This window comes from Pongo pygmaeus, chromosome 23 (genome assembly GCF_028885625.2).
Source record: "Pongo pygmaeus isolate AG05252 chromosome 23, NHGRI_mPonPyg2-v2.0_pri, whole genome shotgun sequence".
NCBI lineage: Eukaryota > Metazoa > Chordata > Mammalia > Primates > Hominidae > Pongo > Pongo pygmaeus.
In genome coordinates, this window is record NC_085931.1 from 16,332,669 (window position 1) to 16,339,739 (window position 7,071).

The following is a 7,071-nucleotide window of genomic DNA, read 5'->3' on the forward strand; positions in this document are numbered from 1 at the left end:
TATAAAAGGATGTTGTATTTCATCAATGTTTTTTCTGCATCAATGGAAATAATCACGTGTTTATTCATTTTCCTGTTACAGTTTATTACACTGATAGATTTTTTATATGTTGAGCCACCCTTTCATTTTGGGGATAAATCCCACAGGGTGATAGTTTACAATCCTTTGATTATACAGTATTGTTGTTAGTATTTTGTTAGTATTGCTAGTATTTTGCTGAGATTTTTGCTTATATATTCATTTTGCTGTAGTTCTCCTTTTTGTACTCTCTTTGGCTTTGGGATAAGGATAATGCTGTTATCAAAAAATGAATTAGCAAGTATTCCTTCTTCATATATTTTGTCAGAAGAGTTTGAGAAGAAATGGTAGTAATTCTTCTTTAAATGTTAGGTTGACTCACCAGTTAATGCAGCTATTTGGTCATAAATGTTTATTTGTTAATCGCTTTCGATTACTAATTCAGTCTCCTAGGTTATAGGTCTATTCAGATTTTCTCTTTCTTCTTGAGCCACTTTGGTAGTTTGTGTCTTTCTAGCGATTCGTACATTTCATCCAGGGCACCTAATTTGTTGTTACACAGTTGTTCACACTATACTCCTGTAATCCTTTTGTATTTCTGTAAAGTTGGTAGTAATGGCTCTGCTTTCATTTATTGTTTTAAAAATTAGTCTTCCATGTTTTGCTCAGTCAATATAGTGAAAGGCTTGATCTTTCAAAGAATCTGTGTTAATTCTACTGATCTCCAACCTTCTATTTTATTGATTTATGCTCTAATTATGCTCTTTATTATTTCTTTCCTTCTGATAGCTTTGCAGTCAGTCTTTTTTTGTTTTCTTCCACTGCCTTTAGGTATAGAGTGAGGATATTGATTTGAGATTTTTTCTTAAATGTAGTTGTTTATATCCATACATTTTCTACTTTCACTGCATTCAATAAGTTTTGGTATGTTTTGTTTTTATTTTAATTTGTCTCAAGATATTTTATAATTTTGCTTGTGATTTATTTTTTCACTCACTGGTAGTTGAAGATTGTATTGTTTAATTTCCACATTTTTGTGAATTTTCCAGTTTTCACTTATTTATTTGTTGTTTCTTCCTTTGTGGTTGTAAATTATATTTTGTATGATTTCAAACTTTTAAAAGTGATTAGGACATATTTTGTGGACGAAGTTATGGCCTATCCTAGAGAAAGTTCCATATTTACTTGAAAAGAATGTATATTCTGCTGTTGTTGGATGGACTGTCCTGTATATGTGTATTATCTCTCAGTGGCTTCTACTGCTGTTTATGTCTTGTATTTCTCATGAACTTCTGTCTGGTTTTTCTATCCATTAATTAAAATGAGGTACTGAAGTGTCCAACTGTGACTATAGAACTGTGGGTTTATCCTTTCAATCCTGTTAATTATTTCAGCTTTACTGAGGTGTAATAGAGAAATAAAAATGGTACATGTGATGCGTTTATATGCACATTCTGAAGTGATTACCAAAATGGAGTCAGTGAACATGTTAATTACCTCACAGAATAGTTACCTTTCTGTGTGCATGTGTGAGATAAGAAAACTTAACTCTATCCCCTGTGACTGCAGAGTGGCCATTCCAGCTGCTCCAGGCTCCAGCAGAGGAAGACCGGGGCAGGTGGCACCACCAGGGGGGCCCTCAAGCCTGGCGCACACGCATTGCAGGGTCCACCAAGACCATGCTCCGCTGCCTGGCTACCCAAGCTGCAGTCGCCTTCTGTGTGCAGGCAGCAGCTGCCTGGCAACCCCCGAGCACGCTCGCGCTCAAAGTCTCTCAGAACCAGGGCCTGGTGTCCCAGTGGCTGCGGCCAAGCCAGGCATTCTGCCCGGCGGCAGCTGCACAGGACGGAGAACTGAGAACCCGCGGCTCAACCCCACACAGGGTGACTGCCCAGTGCCCATGGCAGCGATCCCGATCTCCCTCAGGTGGAGGAATGGTTGGGAGGCACGGCCTGGGGGCCCTCAGGCTGGGCACGCTGGTGATCCTGAAGCCGACCAGACCATGCACCTCTAGCCCGCCTGGGCACCCAAGATGCAGTCGCCTTCTGTGTGCAGGCAGCAGCCTCCAGGCAACTCCTGAGCCCGCTTGCTCTCCCCATATCTCGGAAGCAGGGCCAGATGTCCCTGTGGCTGTGGCCAAGCCAGGCGGTCTGCCCTGCAGCAGCTGCACGGGGTCAGGAAGCGGCCCTCAGCCCCATCTCCGGTGGCTGCAGAGGGCCCCTGGCTAGAGGTCTCGAGCTCTGGCAGAGGAGGGGCCGGGCGGGGGTAGGGTCCGGCTTGACCATTTGGAATTACAATACACTTCACTCATCAACCACAGAACATACACTGGAGTATCATCTGCGTGCAGATGAGTATACTGCTCAAAGTAATTTACAGATTCAATACTTTTCCCATCAAACTACTAATGTCATTTTTCACAAAATAGAAAACATCAAAAATTTAAATAGAACCTAAAAGGAGTCTGAATAGACAAGCCAAAGCAATACTAAAGCTAGAGACATAGGCTAGAGACATCATATTATATCACTTCAAACAATACTAGAAGACTATAGTAATCAAAACAACATGGTACTGGTAGAAAAACAGACACATAGACCAATGGAACAGACTAGAGTACTAGAAACTAAGCCAACATGCCTGCAACCATCACAACTTTAACAAAGTTGACAAAAGTAAGCAATAGGAAAAAGACTTTTTATTTAATAAATAATCTGGGGATAACTGGGTAGTCATATGCAGAAGAATAAAACAAGACCCCCGTATTTCACCAAATACAAAAATTAGCTTAAGATGGATTAAAGAGTTAAATGTAAAATCTCAAGCTATAAAACGGCTAGAAAAAACCTAGGAAATACTTTTCTTGATAATGGTCTTGGCAAATAATTTATGGCTAAGTCCTCAAAAGCAATTGCAACTAAAACAAAAATTGACAAGTGAGATTTAATTAAACTGAAAAACTTTTGCACAACAAGAGAAACTATCAAGCTACATCGCCTACCGGGAGGGACGTGCCCTCGCTCCCAGGTGAGTGGTACCCTGCACTCTGGGCGGGTTGCGCCGCGGCCTCTGGCACCTCTTGTTGGCAGCGTCGCCGTTTCAGGCACAGGGCAGGCACTGGGGGGTGGGCAGAGGGCCAGGCCCAGGCGATTCCTTTGCCAGGGGCTGGGCAGGTGCGGAGAAGGGCGGAGCGGTGCTGCCCTGGGTGAGGGAGCCTCTCGCTCTGGACGGTTCGCCGCCCCTGCCCCAGGAGGGCGATGCAGGAGCTGAGTGGAGAAGGGGAGGGACGAGGGGACGCAGGCCAGGCCAGGTGGCCCCTTAGACCTGAGTGATGTGGGAGGGTCTGTGGGAGACCAGAGAGGACCCGGAGCAGAAACCGGGAACTGATACCTCTGGCTGAATGTTTGTCCTCTTGCTGAAGATTGAAAGTCAGTTATTTCATTAAAGTTTAATTTTATTATAAAAATAACAACTACTAAAAATTCCCTGTGGTCATTGGAATGATAAATTTTGGTGCAGTTTCAGCATAACAATCTTTGGAGTTTTTAGATATTCTAATTATTCAAATTGCGGTCATGTTTCAAAATATATGCCATATATTTTCATGACATCCACCTCTGTGTCCCTGTGTCCCGCATCCACATCTGTGTCCCTGCTGGCTCAGGAAACGAGCTTCTTCTTCCTTCTGCAGACTCGGATCAGGCTGTCCTCCCTGCGGCACCTGAAGCGGTCATGGAGACAGCCTGCCTTCGAATAGCCCGAGAAAGCCTGGCCTATGCCCTGTGCTCAGCGTGGTATCCTGGCTCGTGCCCCTCAGCCTCGCACAAAGCAGTGTGGCAGGTGTGGAAGGACCCAGCACCGGGCAGGGGTGAGAGGATGGATGCTCCAGGGATGTGGGGCTGCTGGCAGTCAAGAACCCATTGCCAAATTCCATGGCACAATTTTGGATATTTTTCCCTTATATTTTTGTGTAAGGCTTTCAGACTTACATATTTTGAGTTTTAAAAAAAATATAGTATAAACTACAATTCTGACTTCTATATTTTACATGTTGCTAGCAAGTCTTCATACCGTTTTTTGTTAAAGGGGGCTATTCCGTCTCCATAGGTTGGCCTTTGCACACTTGTTGAAGATCATTTTGACCATATATACAAGGCTTTTGTCGAGAGGGGTGTCTCTATTATTTACTATGTCTACATGACTTGATTTAATACATTTCTTTTTAGATTTTCTCCTTTTTAGTTTTTGAGACAGGTTCTCTGTCATCCATGCTGGGGTGCACTAGTGCGACCACGGCTCACTGCAGCCTTGCTCTCCCAGGCTTAAACAATCCTCTTACCTCAGCCTCTGGAATAGCTGAGACTACAGGCTCATGTCACATTGCCAGGTTAATTTTAATTTTTTTTTTTGTAGCGATGGGTGTTCTCACTATGATGCCCAGTGTGGATTGAACTCCTGGGTTCAAGGAATCCTCCTACCTCAGCCTCACAAAGTGCTGAGGTTGCACGTGTAAGTCATAAAACCTGGCCTCAAAATACCACATTTGAAAAGAGTTCAACCGCACTGCATTTAGTTTTTGATTTTAAAAATATGAGGGCTCCCCACTTGACATTCTTTTACAAGTTTAATTGACTAGTTTCAGTCTTGAGGTTTCATAGGTTTTAGAATTTTGTATTTCTGCAAGTAAATATTGTTATGATTTATATAGCTATTGCATTTAATCTGTTGTTGATTTCATTAGTATAGACTTAAGAATATTGTTTTCTAATTTATGAATATGGGATATCTTTCAATTGTCTAATCTATAAATATAGAATATCTTCACCATTGTTTGTGACTTTTCTTCAGCAACATCTTGCAACTTCTAGTATACTAGTCTTACATCTCTTTGCTTGTTTATTCCAAAGTATATTCTTCTTAATTCTGTTTTCAATGGAATTTTAAAAACTTGGATTGTACATTGTAATGAAGAGAAACACAATTTTGTATTCTGCAATTTTGCTACATGCAACTGTTAATTCTAACATGTACTCTTTTCAGCATATAGGATTTTTTGTATATAACATCATATCATAAGTAACAGGTAATTTTACTTCTTCCTTTAGAATGTGGATCTTTTCTGTCTTTCGTTGCCTAGTTGTTTTGCCAGAACCTTCACTGCTATTTTTGAATAGATGTGGCAACAGTGAATATCTTGCCTTATTATTAATCTTAGAGGATAAACTTTCCACACTTCAGGATTCAGTATAATATTAGTGATGATTGTTTCTGTTTTTTTTTGTTGTTGTTGTTGTGTTTTTTTTTTTTTGAGATAGGATCTTGCTCTGTCACCCAGGCTGGAGTGCAGTGGCATGATCTGGGCTCACAGCAACCTCCACCTCCCAAGTTCAAGCTACTGTCATGCCTCAGCCTCCCTGATAGCTGGGACTGCAGGCACACAGCACAAATTCCAGCTAATGTTAACATTGTTTGTTGAGACAGGGATTCACCATGTTGGTCAGGCTGGTCTGGAACTCCTGACCTAAAATCATCCACCCACCTCAGCCAACCAAACTGCTGGGACTATAGGCATGAGCTGTTTAACCCAGTTGGTGATGAGTTAATTACATATCTTTTGTTATGTTAGTTTCCTTTTATTTCTAGTTTATTGAGTGTTTTTTTTATCTTGAATAGATGACTAATATTGTCAGTTGACTTTTCTGCATCATTTGAGATGATTGTGTGGTTTATATCTTTTACTCTGTTAATATGATATATTAAATTGATTGATTTAAACTCTCATTCCAATATGGCCAAATAGGAAGAGCTATGGTCTGCAGCTCCCAGTGTGATCAATGCAAGATGGGTGATTTCTGCATTTCCAACTGAGGTACCTGATTCATCTCATTGGAACTGGTTGGACAGTGAGTTCATCCCATGGAGGGTGAGCTGAAGCAGGGCAGAGCATCAACTCACCCAGTAAGTGCAAGGGGTTTGGGGGATTTTCTTTTCCTAGCCAAGGGAAGGCATGACAGACTCTACCTGGAAAAACAGGACACTCTCACCCAAATACTGCACTTTTCACACAGTCGTAGCACCTGGAAGACCAGGAGATTCTCTCCTGTGCCTGGTTCATTGAGTCACACAACCATAGAGCCTTGCTCACTGATAGCGCAGCAGTCTGAGATTAACCTTCATGCTGCAGCTGAGCATGTGGAGCTGAATCCACAATTTTTGAGGCTTGAGTAAGTAAACAAAGTGGCCAGGAAACTTTAACAGGGTAGAGCCACTCACAGCTCAGCAAAGCCTACTGCCTTTATAAACTCCACTTCTGAGGGCAGGGCATAGCTGAATAAAAGGCAGCAGAAACTTCTGCAGACTTAAACATCCCATCTGACAGCTCTGAAGAGAGCAGTGGTTCCCCTGGCATGGTGTTTGAGCTCTGAGAATGGAAATACTGCCTCCTCAAGTGGGTCCCTGAACCCCATGTAGCCTAACTGGGAGACACCTCCTAGTAAGGGCCAACAGACACCTCATACAGGTGGGAGACCCTCTTCAATGAAAATTCCAGGGAAGGATCAAGCAGCAATATTTGCTGTTCTGCAGCCTCCTCTGTTGATAACCAGGCAAACAGGGTCTGGAGTGGACCTTCAGTAAACTCCAACAGACCTGCAGCTGAGGGATGTGACTGTTAGAAGGAAAACTAACAAACAGAAAGGAATAGCATCAGCATAAACAAAAAGAATTTCCACATCAAAACCCCATCTGTAGGTTACCAACATCAAAGACCAAAGGTATATAAAACCACAAAGATGGGAATAAACCAGAGCAGAATAGCAGAAAATCTTAAAAAACAGAACACCTCTTTTCCTCCAAAGGATTGCAGCTCCTCACCAGCAACGGAACAAAGCTGGAGGGAGAATGACTTTGACGAGTTGACAGAAGGAGGCTTCAGAAGGCTGGTAATAACAAACTTCTCCGAGCTAAAGGAGCATGTTCGAATACATCGCAAGGAAGCTAAAAACCTTGAAAAAAGTTAAGACAATGGCTAACTAGAATAAGCAGTGTAGAGAA

General features: G+C 42.1%; 1 pseudogene; it reads left to right on the forward strand.

Annotated features, from left to right (window-relative positions):
- Positions 1 to 1,489: 1,489 nt before the first annotated feature.
- On the forward strand, positions 1,490 to 2,287 carry LOC134739362 (uncharacterized; annotated as a pseudogene).
- The last annotated feature ends 4,784 nt before the right edge of the window (positions 2,288 to 7,071 follow it).